We start from the raw sequence: 22,059 nt of genomic DNA, 5'->3' as shown, positions 1-22,059 counted from the left end.
ATAGCTGTTTTACTGACCTGTCCATGGGAAGAAAACACCTGGATCATTTGTGGGTTCTTTAGATGGTGGACGGATGACTCTTTATGTAGACAACACTGGATGGAGACTGATTACTCTATTGCAGATTTACTTGGGTCGCGTTCCCCCAATGGTTGTGTGGCCACGTCATCGACTCTGTCATCGACCGACAGATTTTTTAAACATATGATGTGGTTAGCTGATATGTAAAATATCTATCCAGGCGTTTTAGGACCTGGCAGGTGTCAGCAACTTCTGAGCAGAAGAACGCGCCCATTATGAAATGACCACAGTTACAGCCATGCATCAACTCAAGTAGTTCCTGTTCTAAGTCAAACAATTAACATCTGACTAATCAGAATACAGATGAGTTGCTAGGTAGATAACCAAATACAACTGAACTACAGAACTACTGATTCAACATATTTTAATATATTTTCAATATGAAAAAACTGTACTCCAAGTGTTATTTGAAATGACCACTTTTTGTGTATTATGTTTACTGCATTTCAATACAGTCCAAAGTGTCATATATTTCAACATAATGGTAAAAATGGGGCATTTGATGCACTTTTTTTCCTACCATATCAACAACCATTTCTGTTTTTTGCATTATCCGTGTGGTTGTGGCCTGCTACAGCACATCCTGACAGGCTGTCAAAGGTACTTGGTCTATAGGTGACACCTCCCCCTCACACTGGTCTGTCTCTGTGCTGTCTGTTTCTATAGGCTGTACTCTGGGGCCCTGAAGTGACACAGATGACTGCCTATCCTGGTCAGCCTGTCCTGCTCCTGTTCTGAACCCGACGCCAAGCCTGAGTATGTCCGATGGACCGTTGAAGCTGAGCCAATCAGAGAGATCCTAGGGATCAGGAAGTCTAGTGTAAGTGATGAGTACAGAGGCGTATAACAACAAGAAGCATACAGGGAACCTCTCTCTCTAGCTCACAACCATCACTGAGAAGGATGACGCTCTGTACAGGTGTAAAATCAACATGGAGCATGTTCAGAGACATCAGACTCCATGTGGAAGGTTAGACAAAATGTTTATTTTCATCAACTTCCTTAGCACAATCTACAACTTGCAAGATGATATACTGTATACAACTGTGCATTTTTGTGAGTAATATAATAGTGGCAAAACTTGCTCACTAACATCATAATGACAAAACCTATTACTAGTAGCCTTCTCAGGGAAGAACATATAGTGGAGAATGGCCACACACACAATACATACTCACCTACAAAATGAACCAGGGAATGTATATGTTTTTCTTGAAATGGTATCTAGATCCTGCATCATCGGTTAGGCGTTAGGGTCATCTCCTACATTCCTACTCCGATGTGTCAACAATCAGACATGTCACTGTTTGTATTCTACAGGCTGTACTCTATCAGGCCCTGAACAGACAGAGATCACTGCCTTCCCAGGCCAGTCCGTTCTCCTGCCCTGCTCCTGTACTGACCCTCAGGCCAAACCTCACAGCTTCACATGGTCCGTGGGCAGTCGGCTAGCCACCAGTGACATCTGGTCCTCTCTCTCCTCTAACTGGAGTCATGTCTACAGACACAGCGTGCAGCTGTCTTCTAACAGTTCTCCTGGAGGCTCTCTCCTCCTCCACTCACAGGAATGAAGGACTATACACATGCAAAATGACAAGCCATAATACCACAGCGCATAGACTCATCTTTCTCACTGGTAAGTAGACATTTAGTCATTTCGTCACTGATGGCTTTTCAAGGCTAAGCACCCCATGACAGTAAAGATACTAAAAAATAATGTTGAAAAAATGATTTGCATAAATGCATACAGATAATTGAATTGTTGTTTTATCAGTTACAACGCTCAGGACAGGACAAGAGTCCAGCAGACATATTCCATACTCCCAAATTGCAGTGCTTGCCTTCCTCACATTACCCTTGGCAGTTGGGTGTTACTTCTGGATATCATTAAACTGCTGTCAAAAAGAGAACACACTACACACTGTAGTATCCCTCGTTCATGTGTAGTACTTACTATAGAACTTTGTAGTATACTATAGTAAATACTACAGTAATATCTGCAAAAACACTAGGGTCCGCAATACATTTTTTTAGCTAGTAATAATATAGTATTACATTTGCATATACCCCACCCATTCCCCTTATCCCAATTTATGCCACCCATGAGGGTGAAACCTATATGCCAAGTATATTCCATTTATTGTTCTCCCTACACTTATTGTGTTCACCCTGATCTATCCCTACAAGCACCAAGAATATTTACTTACTTATTACAGGTTATAGAAAAGAGCAGAAACTCTGAACAATCTGTCCTACCTACAGGTTATGCAAAATGTGCTATTTAATAATTATCCAGTTTCCTCAAGGAGAAAGACCCACTTATATGTCAAAGATACACTTAACAAAAATATAAACGCAACATGTAAAGTGTTGGTCCCATGATTCATGAGCCGAAATAAAAGATTCCAGAAATGTTCCAAATGTACAAAATGCTTATTTCTCTCAAATTTGGTGCAGTAATGTATTTACATCCCTGTTAGTGAGCATTTCCCCTTTACAAAGATTATCCATCCACCTGACAGGTGTGGCATATCAAGAAGCTGATTAAACAGCGTGATCATTACACAGGTGCACCTTGTGCTGGGGACAATAAAAGGCCACTCTAAAATGTGCAGTTGTCACACAACACAATGCCACAGATGTTTTAAGTTTCCAGGGAGCGTGCAATTGGCAATCTGACTGCAGGAATGTCCACCAGAGCTGTTGCCAGAGCATTGAATGTTCATTTCTCTACCATACAGTGCATTCGGAAAGTATTAAGACCCTTTGACTTTTTCCACATTTTGTTACATTATAGCCTTATTCAAAAATTTATTAAAAACACAATACCCCATAATGACAAAGCAGAAACAGCTTTATATAATTTTTTGCAAAAGCATTAACAAAAACAGAAATATTACATTTACATAAGTTTTCAGACCCTTTACTAAGTACTTTGTTGAAGCACCTTTGGCAGCGATTACAGACTCGATTCTTCTTGGGTATGACACTACAAGCTTGGCACATCTGTATTTGGGGAGTTTCTCCCATTCCTCTCTGCAGATCCTCTCAAGCTCTGTCAGGTTGGATGGGGAGCGTGGCTGCACAGCTATTTTCAGATGTTCGATCGGAACATTCAGACTTGTCCCGAAGCCACTCCTGTGTTGTCTTGGCTGTGTGCTTAGGGTCGTTGTCCTGTTGGAAGGTGAACCTTCACCACAGTCTGAGGTCCTGAGCACTCTGGAGCAGGTTATCATCAAGGATCTCTCTGTACTTTGCTCCATTCATCTTTGCCTCAATCCTGACTAGTCTCCCAGTCCCTGCTGCTGAAAAACATCCCCACAGCATGCTTTTGCCATCACCATGCTTCACCGTAGGGATGGTGCCAGGTTTCTTCCAGACATGGCGCTTGGTATTCAAGCCAAAAAGTTATTGGTTTCAACAGACTAGAGAATATTGTTTATCATGGTCTGAGCAGGCTGTCTTGTGCCTTTTACCACTACCATAAAGGCCTGACTGGTGGAGTGCTGCAGATATGGTTGTCTTTCTGGAAGGTTCTCCCATCTCCACAGAGGAACTCTAGAGCTCTGTCAGAGTGACCATCAGGTTCTTGGTCACTTCCTTAACCAAGGCCCTTCTCCCCTGATTGCTCAGTTTGGCCTGGCAGCTAGCTCTAGGAAGAGTCTTGGTGGTTCCATTTAAGAATGAAGGAGGCCACTGTGTTCTTGGGGACCTTCAATGCTGCAGACATTTTTTGCTACCTTTCTCCAGATCTGTGCCTCGACAAAATCCTGTCTCGGAGCTCTACGGACAATTCCTTTGACCTCATGGTTTGGTTTTTGCTCAGACATGCACTGTCAACTGTGGAACCTAATATAGACATGTGTGTGCCTTTCCAAATCATGTTCAATCAATTGCATTATCACAGGTGGACTCCAATCAAGTTGTAGAAACATCAAGGATTATCAATGGCAACAGGATGAGCTCAATTTCGAGTCTCATAGCAAAGGGTCTGAATAATTATGTAAATAAGGTATTTCTGTCTTTTATTTTTAATACATCTTGCAAAAATGTCAAAAAACATGTTTTCGCTTTGTCATTATGGGGTATTGTGTGTGGATTGATAAGGGGAAAAAAGAATTTAATCAATTTTAAAATAAGGCTGTAACGTAAGAAAATATGGGGGAAAAAAGTCAATGTAGCTCATCCACACAAGAGGACACACAGGATAGGGTACATCTACAACTTTTATTTCTCAAAAAGGAAGATAGAAATGTTTTTCAGAGAGTGAAAGGAGTGAAAGGGGTGGAGGGGTAAATGTTGGTAAGGGAAACAAAGGGCCAAATGTGTCATGTCAAAAACCCCCCAAAAGGCTCAAGAGGGTGTGAGGAGGGAAGCTGAAAGAAAGTGGAGTCAAAGTGACAACTCACCCCCCCATGTCCCTGGTTCTATTGTGTCGAGGGGTGTGCGGTGGCTTGTGACATGTCTAACTATTTGTATCCCTCCATCAAACTCTGCTGTCCCTCCTGTCAATCTCCATGCATTCCACAGCAGAGCCCCCAAACCATCCTCTCACCCACCCCGGTTCCAGCCACCCTATCACCCTAACCCTGGTCCCAGCACCAACCCCAACCATACTCTCACCCACCCCGGTTCCAGCCCCAGCCACCCTAACCCTGGTCCCAGCCCCAACCCCAACCATACTCTCACCCTAACCCTGGTCCCAGCCCCAACCCCAACCATACTCTCACCCTAACCCTGGTCCCAGCACCAACCCCAACCATACTCTCACCCTAACCCTGGTCCCAGCCACCCTATCACCCTAACCCTGGTCCCAGCACCAACCATCCTCTCACCCACCCCGGTTCCAGCCCCAGCCACCCTATCACCCTAACCCTGGTCCCAGCACCAACCCCAACCATACTCTCACCCTAACCCTGGTCCCAGCCACCCTATCACCCTAACCCTGGTCCCAGCACCAACCCCAACCATACTCTCACCCTAACCCTGGTCCCAGCCACCCTATCACCCTAACCCTGGTCCCAGCACCAACCTCAACCATCCTATCACCCTAACCCTGGTCCCAGCACCAACCATCCTCTCACCCACCCCGGTTCCAGCCCCAGCCACCCTATCACCCTAACCCTGGTCCCAGCACCAACCCCAACCATACTCTCACCCTAACCCTCGTCCCAGCCCCAACCACTCTCACCATTTTACGATTCAGGTATTGATTGGTGTGAACCACAATGTGCTGTCAGCAAGCCAAGTCATGTAGAAGTAAAAGGGCAGGGATGATCTATAAAGGACGATCAAATGTGTCATTAGAGTGAGACAGATGTGATGTAAGCATTTGGCCCCTCCTGCACCGACATGCGCTTTGTGCCTCCACCCTAACAGGGATTAGGTGACCCACCCTCCCTCCCACCCTCCAACACCAAGCCCATGTCTAATGTGTGTGGTGGTGGGGATGAGAGGGGGTGTAGCAAAACAGAATATATAGTGGCAATTTTAGAAAAAACAAAAATCAGGGAGACAGACTATCCAAATTTAACCCCTGATAAGACTCCAGATTATGTTAATATGCTCCCTAATCCATTTTGTAGGTGAGTGTGGCAATTCTCCACCATATGTGTGGGATAGTGGACCCTTCATGCATAGGCCCTGAGGATGAGTAGGTCACCCACTCAAGGGTAGAGGAGTCTCATTGAATTCAATAATCCAACAATTTCTCTTTCCCAACACAAAGGCTTAAGGCCTGTATACTCTTGAAAGGGTTCCCTAATTCTTCTTCTTAATATATATTTGTTTATATATCGGGTATTTTTCCACTGTACGTAGAGACATATTCATTACGTTTCAAAGCAGACTGAATATACAAATCAAAGTTCTACATAAGGCTGTTGTTTAGCAAACATGAGTTCCTAGAGTACCTGGCCCATCTGCCAGTCTGTGGAAAAACGATTGCCCCATTTGGGCACTCATTTGGGGATGGCTAGTCTGACAATGTCATTACCCTTCTCTGTCCTAGACATTCCCAATCCTGTTAAATTCACATCCACTTCAGACAAAAACTTCAGTGTTTGTCTATTCACATCTTTCTATGTCATGGAAGGATGAAGGGTCAGAAGAAGTAGGGGGTGACCCGATGCCCTCTTAGACACGATCACACCCGTTAAAGATGATCTACTAGTGCATGTTTCATTTTTCTCAGTGAAGTACAAGATCACAGGATAACCTCTCACTCACACACCCAGCAGTATGAGAGAGGAAAGTGGTAGACAGGAAATAACACAACAGTGACATTTAGTGGTTGTCACTATACTACTATTTCACTCTGTAAATTTTAAATGTTCTACTATTTCAACCTTTTTGATTATATTTTATTAGAACAATGACATACTGCAAAACTGATGAAACATATTACAAACAGGAGGGGATCAAACTAGGTAATCTGTAAGGAATTGTACGTTACTTTAAAAGACCATCCACAATGGAGAATTGAGAATCTCAAATCAGAGTTCACCAGCATTACATTGGAAATAATCAAACATTAAAAAGTCAGCGGCAGTTACAAATCAGTCAGTGTGTTAATCAAACAGATCTCCCAGGATAGGTCTGCTGTCTTTCCCTTTTCTGCTCCCCCTCTCCAATATCCCTTCTTTACTAGATAGGTCCTCTTCAGATATGCTTCTCACTGGCTGGGCTAGTGCATAAACCCTCCTCTTTCTGATAACAGGGACAGTTTGAGCTGTTTCAGAGGAGGGAAAAATACCATTAGCTTCTGTGAATTGAGCTGTCCTTGCTGATCACATGACCAAGATGATAAAGTAAGAACTTAAAAAACATGCATAGCCACACATAACCACACTTCTGTGTATGGTAAGAGGGACCACTTCTCTAACAGTGCATTAGGAGGTGTCTACTCATCGAGAGGAATGTACCCAGGGGTTCTGAGGGTTCGTTACCCAGGGGGGATGGTTGTGTTCTGTGCTGTGTAGGACTAGCCGTCCATGGATCCTCCTCTGGATTATGGGGGATCCCCCAGCTCTGCACTGGGGTGGATGGAACTGCAAAGTCTGTAATTTTAAGTGTGTCCACAAAGTCACCAAGGACCTCACAACTCACTGTTGCCACACCCTTTAGCCTACCCTAGCAAATGGAACTTCAGTAGCCTACAGCTTATGTGCTTACAATAAGGCAGAGGGCTGTGTAGGCCTACTTTTGCACAGTATTAAATAGACTAAGATGTGGGCTCATAGTGGAAGTGTACTTTATTTCAGGGTGTTTTCACCATACTAATGAAGCTTCATTGAAATCCTGTCTAGGAGATGGGCAACAAGTCTCAAAATGCAAGCCTTTAGACCAGTGTGGTGTCAAAATAACTCTGTGCGAGGGTCCAATCCGAAGGGGAATCGAACTCAATATACTTTAAAATGACTAAAACCAAATCAAAACTGTGTAGAAATGATAATGGACCTACATTCATACAATTTCAAGACTTCTGTCTAGCTCGCTAATAAATCACAGAAATGAAAGCTAGACAGTCAGGGTGCAAATATAATAACTAATATATAGTGTGGCCCTCTGGACCACTGGTGTAGCACACACTCCCACAGCCCACGCAAGGCAGGGGGGTCCACGCACTTTGGGGGCCCCCAACCCTTAAAAGGACAGGCCCCCCAGATAGCATATGAACACAAACATTTTAGAATGACAGGAAATTAGCTTTAAACTGCTAAATGTTCTCTCAGCCTCATGGCAAAATGTGCAGAACAGCAGGAAATTAGCTCAGAGATTCTTGAAAGTCGGGACAATCCTTGTCCGGCAGGGAAACTTGATATAGAGATATAAAAACATAAAATGTGCATTTAGGGGAATGTTATAAGGGAAAATATTTCTTTTTGGAATTTTCTCAATATGATTCATTTTCATGTCTGCTCTATGCCTGTAAATGCCCTTGTCCGGAGCAAAGGATCCCAATTTCAAACTCTCCAAAAAAGTGTTTTAAATTATAAAAACTGCCAATGAAGGGATATTAACAAAAAAATAACATTATGTAGTTTCTTGCAATAGCTCTCTGTGACTTTAAAGAATATTTCTTAAGACTGATCCCTAAAAGAAGTGTCTGGAGATTTGGTCAACTCCATCAGATTTGCCTAAAATTCTAAATTAACCAGGAATGAGCTGTGTCAGCTATACCATAAGGACTGTCACGCTGGTATAAACGATTTGGAGACAGGCACATGAATACACAATAGGGTTTTTTAATACACCCAAAACAAACATGTATACAAAACACTGGGCCGTACCCAAACAAAAGAGCGAGGGTAAACCTCGTTGAATGACGATACCCGTAATACACAATATATAAAGCTGCACCAACGCATAGGTACTCACACACCCAACAGACATGGGAACAATAACCGACAAAGACAGAGGGTGCATATATAACATACTAATCAGGGGAAATAGGAATCAGGTGTGTGTAATCAGACAAGACAGTCCGGGATTGATGACAATGAATCCGTTCAGTGAAGCCTAGAAAGCCGGTGACGTAGACCTTTGGAACTGGTGAACAGAATGAGCAGCAGTACCGGGAGGATCCGTGACAAAGACCCCAACATCCTCATTACATGTAGTGAAACAAGACCACTCATGGTCTGTAAAGTTCTCTACTTTTGATAGATTTAAAACAAACAATATATCGGAATCCCCATGGTAACAACCATAAACTGTCAACCCCATCAGCCTAATAGTTTAAGATAGAATTATACTTTTTTCAAATATGCAACTAACGAAAAACAAAATTGCTACTGTATAAACCACTTGAATGAAGAACAAAAAGCAATTTGTCAACACCGTAAAACAAACTAAGATTTTTGTCTAACGTCAACTCCTTCATGGTGTTGAAAGATCTGATAACAACCATTATTTTATTGGGGATTTTCAAATGAATTATTTTTCATATTTAAAAAAATGTTTGTACTTAACTTTTATTTTTAGTATCTGTTGTCAGATGTGATGGAGTCAAAGTATTTAGTGTGCTTGACCTAAGGGATGTTTGCTTTATAAATGCTGTTTTTTAAATAAATGTTGTTCTAAATCTAGAAAAAGAACGTCAAAATGCTTACGAAAATAGCCCTGGAGCATTTAATAGTGCTATAAAACAAAACAAAAAGACGTTTGGAGATTTGTATTACATATTTGAATAATCTAAATGCTAGAATTAAACTTTCAATGTCATTAAACACGTGTTGTACAATAATTGTAAAAATGAAATGCTTTTATGGTGTCTGACAGAGTTGACAAATCTAGTTAGATTATATTATATATTTTTTATTAGGAGATTGTTCCTTTACATGGTGTGATATCTTATCATTTGGTTCATCAAAATATATACAATTATTTGTTAATATTATTACAAATATTTGTGGGAAAAAGTTTAGATTGTCCAATCGTTCAAGAATCCCTGAGCTCTAAAACAGCAACATTTTCCATCAGCCTCACGGCAACATTTGAAAAATTGCATGAGATTAGCTATAGCTATAGATTAGCATTTTTCTCTCTGCCCATGGAAGAAAAATAAAGGTCCTTGCTCGAACCTTGTGGGGGTCACGCGAAACTGTGCTACACCACTGCTCCGGTCCTAGTTTGACACCCCTGCTTTAGACATTGTAATGTGAAATAAATCAGGCCAGTTGAGCTGATGACATTACAGTGTGCATCAGTAATTCCATCACTTACTGCTGATTGGAGAGCTTTGGGTGCTGACTGATCCAGTGACATAAGGAGACCGCGGTACTCCCTGGTCTGTTGTGCTCCTCGCGGGACCTGCAGTGTGGTTAAAATATTATCTCTAGTTAAACATAGCAGGCAGCACTGTGTATATGTAACGTTTCTTACTATAGCCACAGATTAAAAAAATAAAAATAAATAAAAATAAGACATCTTTGCTTAAGCTACTCACTTACAGGAGAACATACAACATTAACCTGTCTTGCTATCTCATCACTTACCAGATGAGGTCGCTAGGCCCATCTCAAACCACTCCAGACCAGCGCTGGTCTCTGTGATGTCGGGTACTTGAGGAGTCGGTGACTCAGGGCTAGGATAAGAAATTCTCGTTGCGAATTCTCGGTTGAGGTTTTGATAAGGCGAGTCGTCATTTCGCAATAAAACACCTCGTATTAAAGACATTGAGTCCATAGCTAACTAAATAAGATATACTCGGGCTAGTCCTAAAGCGAACAACCTGCGCGCAGGACGGCTGGTAACCATTCTTTGTAGGGACGATATTAGCCAGTTAGCTTGCTAACTTGTTAGCTAGCTAGTTCCTGCATCTGCTGCGCCAAACGTTGTTTAAACGCAGTCTATCTAGCTACTAGCGGTTGATTAGGGTGAGAACAACTTAAAGGCCATGTTGCAAATAAATACATTAGCCAATAATATAAATAGAACATACACCCCTTGCAAATTGCTGCTAGATTTAAATAAAAGTGAAGGACATGTTCTAGTAAGTAAACGCCCCCTCAAGCGCATGACGCAGCCTGTGATTTTGCCAACACCTTTCCTGTGAAGTTCGTTCAGGTGAAGACGGGCTGACTTGGGACATCTGGTGAAGACGCCGGTTCTACAAACAAGTAGCTAGTTATTACTCCATGGCCTGAAGTACTGGAATAAAACCAAAAATGATCTGCTTCAAGGTAATTGTCTCTTTTATATGCATACATGATTTTTGTTGGTAAAAGGTATGAACTTGGCATTGCTAGCTGGCTTCTGACTTATCCATCCTACTTTACTAGCTAACAACTGACAAGTTGTATCAGGCAGATGCATGGGGAAAAATAATAGCTATATTTGCAGTGGTGGAAAAAGTATCCCATTGTCATACTTGAGAAAAAGTAAAGGCACCTTAATAGAAAATTACTGAAGTAAAAGTCACCCAGTAAAATTCTACTTGAGTAAAAGTTTTTGGTTTTAAATATACTTAAGTATCAAAAGTAAATGTGACCTCCGGAGTGGCGCAGCGGTTTAACATGCTTAACGTTACCTGACCGCACGCACATCATCGCGTGCATGTTGATTTTTGTCGTTCCACCTCAGACACGATCAGGACACACAGGTTGAAATATCAAAACAAACTCTGAACCAACTATATTCATTTGGGGACAGGTCGAAAAGCATTAAACTTTTATGGCAATTTTAAATAGCTAGCTTGCTGTTGCTAGTTAATGCTAGCAATTTTGGCCTTGGATATAAACATTGGATTGTTATTTTACCTGAAATGCACAAGGTCCTTTACTCCGACAATTAATCAACCTGTAAAAGTTTGTTTTCTAGTAATCTCTCCTCCTTCAGGCTTCTTCTTCTTTGGACTTTATTTGGTGGTTGGCAACCAATATAAGGTGCATTACCACTACTGACTGGAGCATAGACCTCAGTTCATCTTTCAATCACACACGTGGGTATATGCTCCTAAAAACCAATGAGGTGATTGCATGTGGATAAATGCTGCTAAAAACATGCACACTGACACGGTCGCCAGGTGTACGGTGTTACCGCCGACACATAGGTGCAGCTGGGGACGCACGGCTCTCGACCTTCACGCCTCCCGAGTCCGTATGGGAGTTGCAGCGATGGGACAAGACTGTAACTACCAATTTGGATACCACAAAATTAGGGAGAAAAAGGGTAAATAAGCTTTTTTTTAATGTAATTTCTAAAATATACTTAAGTATCAAAACCAGACGGCACAATTTATTTACGGATAGCCAGGGACACAGTCCAACACTCAGACATCATTTAGTGAGTCCGCCAGATCAGAGGCAGTAGAGAAGACCAGGGATGTTCTCTTGATAAGTGTGTGAATTGGACCATTTTCCTGTCCTGCTAAGCATTCAAAATGTAATGAGTACTTTTGGGTGTCAGGAGAAAATGTATGGAGTAAAAACGACAATATTTTCTTTAGGAATGTAGTGAAGTAAAAGTTGTCCAAAATATAAATAGTAAAGGACAGACCCCCAAAGATGACTTAAGTAGTACTTTAAGCTATCCAAAGTTGATGAAAATGCTGTTAGCTAGATTGAAACTGCTGGGGGAAAGTTAGCTAACATTACATAACTCCCACAATCAGTCTGAGTTCACCGCATTAGCTAGCTAAGTGGACTGTAGCTAGCAACAGTACGTTTCTAGAAAATAACTATTCATTTGCTAGCTATATGACTATTGGGAATACTTCTTGTCAAACTACTTCATTCCCTTGCTGTTTATTGATACACTAGTGACAGCAAGAAAAATGCCCCTCTTGATTACACTGCAATAGGGCTGTTGTTTTGTTATTATTTGGCAGAATAGTCTTGTGCATATTTATATTAGTTTCATTAGTTAGCCTAGTCAGTCAGTAACTTAGCTAATTCATGTTTTTGGTGTTGCATTTCAGATGGAGAGGAGAGGGAGTTAGACCACTAGAAAGCAGCATGCAGACAGACCGGGGCCGGTGTTCACAAAGCATCTCAGAATAGGAGTACTGATTTAGGATAAGTTTTTGCCTTTCACAATGAATGTGCAGGTCATAGATCACAATTCCTACTCTGAAGACGCTTTGAATAAGTGCCCGGGAAGAAACTTTTTGCCCAATACCTTACACAGCAGTCTTTCACCAAAGGACCCTAGAGTCGATGCTTATGAACTGAATATTGTATGTGAATTTCCATACAGTGCCTTCAAAAAGTATTAATACCCCTTGACATATTACACATTTTGTTGTTAAGGAATTCAAAATGTATTAAATATATTTTTTATTTCTCACCCAGTACCTCATAATGACCAAGTGAAAACATGTTTTTAGAATTGCTTGCTAATATTTTGAAAATGAAATACAGAAATATCTCATTTACATAATTACCCTTGAGTCAATACTTTGTAGAAGTACCTTTGGTAGAGATTACAGCTGAGTCTTTCTGGGTAAGTCTAAGAGCTTTCCACACCTGGATTGTGCAAATTTGCCCATTTTATTATAATAAAAATTGTTAAAGCTCAAATTGGTTGTTGATCATTGCTAAACAACCACTTTCAGTTCTTGCCATAGATTTAAGTTAAAACTGTAACTCGGCCACTCAGGAAAATTCACTGTCTTTTTAGTAAGCAACCCCAGTGTTGATTTGGCCTTGTTTTAGGTTATTGTCCTGCTGAAAGGTGAATTAATCTCCCAGTGTCTGGTGGAAAGCAGACTGAATCAGGTTTTCCTCTACAATTTTGCCTGTGCATAGTTCCATTCCTTTAATTTTTTTTAACCTGGAAAAACTTCCCAGTCGTTAACGATTAGAATACCCATAACATGATGCAGCCACCACTATGCTTGAATATATGGAGTGTGGTACTCCGAATGTATTGGATTTGCCCCAAACATAGCACTTTGTATTCAGGACAAAAAGTGAATTGCTTTGCCACATTTTTTGCAGTATTAATTTACTGCCTTGTTGCACACAGGATGCATGTTTTGGAATATTTTTTATTCTGTACAGGCTTCCTTTTCATTCTGTCAATTAGGTTAGTATTGTGGAGTAACAAAACTGAGGATGGATCAACAACATTGTTCTATCACAGCCAATAAACTCTGTAACTGTTAAATCCCTAAAAGGTTTCCTTCCTCTTGGGCAACTGAGTTAGGAAGGACGCCTGTATGTTTAGTGACTGGGTGTATTGATACACCATCCAAAGTGTAATAACTTCACCATGCTCAAAGGGATATTCAATTGTTTCAAACAGTGAGTCCATGCAACTTTTGTGACTTGTTAAGCACATTTTTACTCCTGAACATATTTTAGCTTACCATAACAAAGGGGTTGAATACTTGTTTACTGAAGACATTTCAGCTTTTCATTTTTATCAATTGGTAAACATTTTGAAAAACAATTCCACTTTGACATTATAGGGTATTGTGTGTAGGCCAGTGACAAAAACATTTAAACTATTTTAATTTCAGTCTGTAACACAACAAAATGTGGGAAGAGTCGAGTGGTGTAAATACTTTCTAAAGGCACTGTATATCTGTAACCAGGTTTCCATCCAACCTTTTTATGTGAGTAAAGTACAGGTCGGATGAAAAATAATCTCATGACAGGCCTGATGGTTAACTTTCCAAATGTCGGCAAAACAAAATAAGCTAGACAAGGTGGGATCTTTTTGTGTCAGTAAAATTAATTATGCGAGAAATGTTGGTGGAAACCTATTGATATAATAACCATCATATCAAAGTAAACTTGGAGTCAAGCGATTTGTGGTCCTCCCACTACGACTCATCGGAAGAGCATGGAGTTTATTAGGTTACAGATTAAATAAATTATGAACTTCACAGGGTGGTGAAAGTGCAAGGTGATGAACTTGAGGGTCCTTTCCAATAACTATTGAGGGTTTTATTCTGGTGACATGATAATCAATGCTATTTGCAAAATCTAGCTCTATTGTCCATAATCTCATCATGTAGACTATACATGCGCTTTAGCCAACAGCGCTTTAGCCAACAGCAGATAGTGCTGTTGGCTAGAGAGCACATGCCAATACCAGAGTGGGCACACGCGCTATATTACGCAACCAGTAGTATAGTTAAATGCGATGGAAACCCATTTTACTTGTATTTTTTTATTCGGTTCATGGGAATTTAAAAGCTAAATGTATTTTTTTGTGCTCTACGTTACTACAGCCTTTTATCTGCAACAAGCCAATTTAATAAACAAGTTTTTTTTATGCAGATTTTTTGAATATTCACATGAAAATCTGTCAAATTGGATAGAAACCTAGCTAAAGACACTAACAAGAGGGGTTAAATTGTTCAGCAACATGTGACGTGAATGCTAACATGGCTTGTGTCACGAAAGGTACATATTGCATTGTCCTCTCCCTATCAGGGCACTGCATGCTGTGTCATGGGCCTGGATGGTGACGCACATCTTCAAGTTTCCTGACAATACTGGGTCCTTCAGTGGTTCCGGAAGCAAGGGCGTTACCTGGGAGAACCACAACAATCTCACTGTCTCTCGCAGCCATTCTGTCAACATGTATTGTATGTAACCACTCATTCATACAAACTTCTATGGACACAAGCACTGACTTATTCAATTTGTCCCATTCTTTAACCATTTCTGGGATATATATTGTAGTTGACACCTGTATGATGTGCCTGAAATATTACTAAACATGTATTCACTTTGAAACGTTTTTAAATTTTTTATCTTTTGAATCATAACTTAAACGTCAAGACAAATACACTTAACTTATCACAGAAGTTAGTAGAAATGTAAAGACCAACATGACAAACCGGCTATGGAAAAAGTTAGTTTTGTAATCTTACAAATACATGAAAATGAGTTGTTTATACAAAACTATTGCATTTGGTCATCCCCAAAATGTGTCCATTAAAGTGGAACTGACAACACTTCATGTTGCTAAAAAGGCTATTGAAATCTGTTCAAATACACCCCCAGGAAGAATGGAAGAACACTTTATTAAAAAATATATATATATTAGAAGCGTGCCCTTAGATATGGTAATTTTCACGATTTCATAAATTCTTAGTGTTTGGGAATTGCATATACTGAGGCATTTGTAAAAATTCTATAGAAATATAAAGTTGGAAAGCGGCCATGCTTTGGACAATTAATAGACACTGCAGTAAATAAAACCTAATTAAAAACATCTGTCTCGTCCAGGACCTGAATCTACGCAGGTCGGTGCGCCATAGCCAATCAGAGGTACATTAGTCCTGTATGGAAACAAGCCATTTGCCACAAGGGCCTGCCATCATTCAATTTGAACTGGACTGTATTTACAGGTAGTTGCAACAGCGTTACTTTAAATCATTAGAACACATTAGTCAAAAGCCACAAAATACACTTAATTGGATTTCTGCAAATATGTAACTAAATACCATAGGTGTCCTCTTAAATTTGGGAACTTTACAGTCCTATTGATCAAACAGCCATAAAAAGGTAGGCTATCTTTCCCTATATGCACATCAACAACTAAGGCTAGCCAGAGCAAGATGAGCTAAAATCTAACAAAGGAACATTAGATAAACCTTCTCAAACATTTTTAAGCTAGTTGGCTGTCAAAATTGCACTGATAAACGATGGGGAATAGCCTGCTCATCCTTCTGCAGCTTGCCAATGCATGCGTTGTCCCAAACAAGCAAACTGGCTAAAGTTGGCCTACTTGCTAGCTAGCTACTTCCAGACACAAATGAGAGTACATTACACACCCTGGCAGAGCTGGTTAGACCGTTTACATCTTTTATATAGAGCGTTCATGACTAAGTACTACTTTTTTTGAGTATGTTTTCTGACACCGTATTCAGCGGGTCTTGCGCGTTTGTAATTTAATCAGTTATTCTGAGCTCTGGCACACAAGACGAGTGCTCTGAAATCAGAGTAAATAGCTAGCCAGAGTGAGTTTGCAAACGCAAGAGATGCTAACTGGATAACAGTCGTTCAGCATAGCTATCTAGCAAAGCGATTCACATTTCTTGCTAGCTAACCAAACGGCACGTGCATCTAACTGTGTAGCCACTGAAAAACGATACGAGCTGGAAAAGTCAGTCACTCACCCACTCCTCCAATGACATGACGTCCTCCTAGCAGCAAGCCATCTAGCTAACGTTATGCTCTGTGTTTTTAGCTTGTTACATAAATAGGTACACTAGTATATTAGCCATGTTATGACTGACTTGTGATCATTTCCTTTGCTAGTTTGATTGTATTATTAATTACCCAAGTCCAGCTCAGTTAATCCGTACTAATGTGTCGCTGAGTTGTCATAATGCTTCAGCAAATATACATTATCCCAGGGGTGTTGGAAGACATAATGTAACTTAATTTATGTCCCTCTAACTGCCCTGAATGCCTCTGCTCATCCTACAGCTATTTATGCACATAATTACTGCATACAGAAACCAGAGTTATACTGTTAGCACTGAGGCGGTGTGCCCTAGTAGGAAGTCCGCTGTGCAGCTCACCCTGCACTAACATAAATAACATGAGAATGTCTACTTCTGCTAAGCTTCCCAGTAAAGCAATGAAAACAATCAAGCATCCCAGAAAAGTGCTAAAAAATAGCCCACGTTAACATATGTAGCTTAAAAAACAAGGTTCATAAAATCAATCATTTGCTAGTAACAGATGACATTCATATTGACAGTTTCTGAAACTCACTTAGATAATACCTTTTGATGATAGTGGTAGCAATACATGGTTATAACTTTACAGAAAAGACAGAAATGCCAAAGGTGGAGGTGTGGCTGTTTATATTCTGAACCACATTAATGTAAAGCTTAGAGAGGATCTCATGTTAAATAGTGTTGAAGTAATATGCCTACAAGTTAATTTACCTCACCTAAAGCCCATTCTGGTGGGAAGCTGCTATAGACCAAGTGCAAACATTCTGATAACCTGGTATCAGTCAACCTACCAGGTAGTTAACAGCACAGGAATGAAATCATCAATATTTTTATTGTTCACATCTTTACTAATGCGGCAGAAATATGCTTTTAAAGTAGTATCCAAATTCATCAGATGTAGTGATCACAATATATTAGCCATATCTAGGAAAAACAAAATTCCAAAGGCTAGGCCTAACATAGTATATAAGAGGTCATACAATAAGTTTCGTAGTGATTCCTATGTTGTTGATGTAAATAATTGTTTGTTGGTATGTGGTGTATAATGAGGAGCAGCCAGAAGCTGCACTTGACACATTTATGAAATTGCTTATACAAGTTACTAATAAGCATGCACCCATTATGAAAATGGCTGTGAAAACGTTTAAATCCCCGTGGAATGATGAGGAATTAAAAAATTGTATGGTTGAGAGGGATGAGGCAAAACGAATGGCAAAGAAGTCTGGCTGCACAACTGATTGGCAAATGTACTGTAAATTGAGAAATAATGTGACTAAACTGAATAAAAAGAATATTATGAAACAATGACAAAGAATGACAGTAAAAAGCTTTGGAGCACCTTCAATGAAATTGTGAGCAAAAAGGCAAACTCAGCTCCATCATTCATAGAATCAGATGGCTCATTCACCACAAACCCCACTGATATTGCCATGATATTTAATGATTTATTTCATTGGCAAGATGAGCAAACTTAGGCATGACATGCCAGCAACAAATGCTGACGCTACACTTTCAAGTATAACTGATCAAATAATGAATGATAAGAATTGTAATTTTTCATTCCGTAAAGTGAGTGTGGAAGAAGTGAAAAAATTGTCTATCAACAATGACAAGCCACCGGTGTCTGACAACTTGGATGGAAAATTACAGAGGATAATAGCCGATGATATTGCCACTCCTATTCGCCATATCTGCAATCTAAGCCTACTAGAAAGTGTGTGCCCTCAGGCCTGGAGGGAAGCTAAAGTCCTTCCGCTACCCAAGAATAGTAAAGCCCACTTTACTGGCTCAAAATGCTGACCAACCAGCCTGTTACCAACCCTTCGTAAACTTTTGGAAAAAATAGTGATTAACCAGATACAATGCTATTTTACTGTAAACAACAGACTTCACTACTCTGGATGGCTCTGACTTAGAATATGTGGATAACTACAAATACCTAGGTGTCTGGATAGACTGTAAACTCTCCTTCCAGACTCACATTAAGTATCTCCAATTCAAAATTAAATCTAGAATCGGCTTCCTATTTCGCAACAAAGCATCCTTCATTCATGCTGCCAAACATACCCTCGTAAAACTGACCATCCTACCGATCCTCGACTTTGGCGATGTCATTTACAAAATAGCCTCCAACACTCTACTCAACAAATTGGATGCAGTCTATCACAGTGCCATCCGTTTTGTCACCAAATCCCCATATACTACCCACCACTGCGACCTGTATGCTCTCGAAGGCTGGCCTTCGCTTCATATTCGTCGCCAAACCAACTGGCTCCAGGTCATCTATAAGTCTTCGCTAGGTAAAGCCCCGCCTTATCTCAGCTCACTGGTCACCATAGCATCACCCACTCGTAGCACGCGCTCCAGCAGGTATATCTCACTGGTCACCCCCAAAGCCAATTCATCCTTTGGCTGCCTTTCCTTCCAGCTCTCTGCTGCCGATGACGGGAACGAACTGCAAAAATCACAATCAAGAGCAGCTCACACTGCACCTGTACATAGCCAATCTGTAAACAGCCCATCCAACTACCTCATCCCCATACTGTATTTATTTATCTTGCTCCTTTGTACTCCAGTATCTCTACTTCCACATTCATCTTCTGCACATCTACCATTCCAGTGTTTAATTGCTATATTGTAATTACTTCGCCACCATGGCCTATTTATTGCCTTAACTCCCTTATCTTACCTCATTTGCACTCACTGTATATTTACTTTTTGTTTTCTTTTTTTCTACTGTATTATTGACTGTTTTGTTTATTCCATGTGTAACTCTGTGTTGTACATGTCGAACTGCTATGCTTTATCTTGGCCAGGTCACAGTTGCAAATGAGAACTTGTTCTCAACTAGCCTACCTGGTTAAATAAAGGTGAAATTAAAAAAATAAAGTGCTGCTGTGCCTTCTTAACACTATCAACAAGGCAGGTCCTACAGGCTCTAGTTTTGTCGCACCTGGACTACTGTTCAGTCGTGTGGTCAGGTGCCACAAAGAGGGACTTCAAAAATTATAACTGGATCAGAACAGGGCAGCACGGCTGGCCCTTAGCGTCCCACATATCCCAGAGAAGTTAACGTCCCACTTGGCCAAAAGCCAGTAAAGATGCAGAGCGCCAAATTCAAATAAATTACTATAAAAATCTAACTTTCATGAAATCACACATGAAAGACACCAAATTAAAGCTACACTTGTTGTGAATCCAGCCAACATGTCTGATTTCAATTAGGATTTACGGCAAAAGCACACCAAACGATTATGTTAGGTCAGAGCCAAGTCACAGAAAAACACAGCCATTTTTCCAGCCAAAGAGAGGAGTAACAAAAAGCAGAAATAGAGATCAAATGTATCACTAACCTTTGATGATCTTCATCAGATGACACGCATTGGACGTCATGTTACACAATACATGTATGTTTTGTTCGGTTAAGTTCATATTTATATCCAGAAATCTGAGTTTAGGCGGGACGCTACTGTCTCACTTGGTCAAAAGCCAGAGAAAATTCAGAGCGCCAAATTCAAACAAATTACTATAAAAATCTAACTTTCATTAAATCACACATGAAAGATACCAAATTAAAGCTACACTGGTTGTGAATCCAGCCAACATGTCAGAATTCAAATAGGCTTTTCGGCCAAAGCAAACGATGCTATTATCTGAGGATAGCACAATAGTAAACAAAGACAGAGAAGCATATTTCAACCCTGCAGGCGCGACACAAAACGCAGAAATAAAAATATAATTCATGCCTTACCTTTGACGAGCTTCTGTTGTTGGCACTCCAATATGTCCCATAAACATCACAAATGGTCCTTTTGTTCGATTAATTCCGTTGATATATATCCAAAATGTCAATTTTTTGGGGCGCGTTTGATCCAGAAGAACACCGGTTCCAACTTGCTCAAACGTGACTACAAAATATCTCAAAAGTTACCTGTAAACTTTGGCAAAACATTTCAAACTACTTTTGTAATACAACTTTAGGTATTTTTTTATGTTAATAATCGATAAAATTGAAGACGGGATGATCTGTGTTCAATACAGAATTAAAACCAACTATAGCTAGCTTTCTGGTCACGCGCTTCTATCTAACAGGACACTTCATGTGACTCTCGTTCAAGATGGCTGTACTTCATTACACAAAGGAATAACCTCAACCAATTTCTCAAGACTGTTGACATCCAGTGGAAGCGGTAGGAACTGCAAGCAGGTCCCTTAGAAATCTGGTTTCCCAATGAAAACTCATTGAAAAGAGTGACCTCAAAGAAAGAAAATCTGAATGGTTTGTCCTCGGTTTTGCCTGCTAAATAAGTTCTGTTATACTCACAGACATGATTCAAACCGTTTTAGAAACTTCAGAGTGTTTTCTATCCAAATATACTAACAATATGCATATCTTATCTTCTGGGGATGAGTAGCTGGCAGTTGAATTTGGGTATGCTTTTCATCCAAACGTGAAAATGCTGCCCCCTATCCTAGAGAAGTTAAGAACACATTCTTATTTTCAATGACGGCCTAGGAACGGTGGGTTAACTACCTTGTTCAGGGGCAGAACGACAGATTTTTACCTTGTCGGCTTGGGGATTTGATCTTGCAACCTTCTGGTTACTAGTCCAACGCTCTAACCACCTGCCTTACATTGCACTCCACGAGGAGCCTGCATGGCAGGCTGACTACCTGTTACGCGAGTGCAGCAAGAAGCCAAGGTAAGTTGCTAGCTAGCATTAAACTTATCTTGTAAAAAACAATCAACCTTAACATAATCACTAGTTAACTACACATGGTTGATGATATTACTAGTTTATCTAGCGTGTCCTGCGTTGCATATAATCGATGCGGTGCCTGTTAATTTCTCATCGAATCACAGCCTACTTCTCCAAACGGGTGATGATTTAACAAGCACATTCGCCAAAAAGAAAACTGTCGTTACACCAATGTGTACCTAATCCCTAAAAATCAATGCCGATCTTTAAAATCAATACACAAGTATATATTTTTAAACCTGCATATTTAGTTAATATTGCCAGCTAACATTACTTTCTTTTAACGAGGGAAATTGTGTCACTTCTCTTGCGTTCCGTGCAAGCAGTCAGGGTATATGCAGCAGTTTGGGCTGCCAGGCTCGTTGCAAACTGTGTGAAGACCATTTATTCCTAACAAAGACCGTAATTAATTTGCCAGAATTGTACATAATTATGACATAACATTGAAGGTTGTACAATGTAACAGCAATATTTAGACTTAGGGATGCCACCCGTTAGATAAAATACGGAACGGTTCCGTATTTCACTGAAAGAATAAACGTTTTGTTTTCGAAATGATAGTTTCCG

At 40.3% G+C, this 22,059-nt stretch overlaps 2 long non-coding RNA genes across 3 annotated transcripts; one reads left to right on the top strand and one right to left on the bottom strand.

The window, feature by feature from the left end:
• Nucleotides 1–6,425: 6,425 nt before the first annotated feature.
• LOC139535863 (uncharacterized) lies at nucleotides 6,426–10,623 on the bottom strand. 2 transcript variants are annotated; one of them, XR_011667212.1, is made up of 4 exons: nucleotides 10,080–10,623; nucleotides 9,808–9,894; nucleotides 7,029–7,139; nucleotides 6,426–6,811 (listed from the first exon to the last, which is right to left on the bottom strand). It is a non-coding gene; the product is annotated as an uncharacterized lncRNA (long non-coding RNA). The 2 variants fall into 2 exon arrangements; XR_011667211.1 differs by having other exon boundaries at nucleotides 7,005–7,139; nucleotides 10,080–10,218.
• LOC139535864 (uncharacterized) lies at nucleotides 10,176–15,275 on the top strand. The gene is made up of 2 exons (XR_011667213.1): nucleotides 10,176–10,766; nucleotides 14,970–15,275. It is a non-coding gene; the product is annotated as an uncharacterized lncRNA (long non-coding RNA).
• Nucleotides 15,276–22,059: the final 6,784 nt, after the last annotated feature.

Source organism: Salvelinus alpinus, chromosome 12, assembly GCF_045679555.1.
Source record: "Salvelinus alpinus chromosome 12, SLU_Salpinus.1, whole genome shotgun sequence".
NCBI lineage: Eukaryota > Metazoa > Chordata > Actinopteri > Salmoniformes > Salmonidae > Salvelinus > Salvelinus alpinus.
Note: the sequence above shows the minus strand (reverse complement) of the source record. Positions and strands in the feature narration are given on the sequence as shown.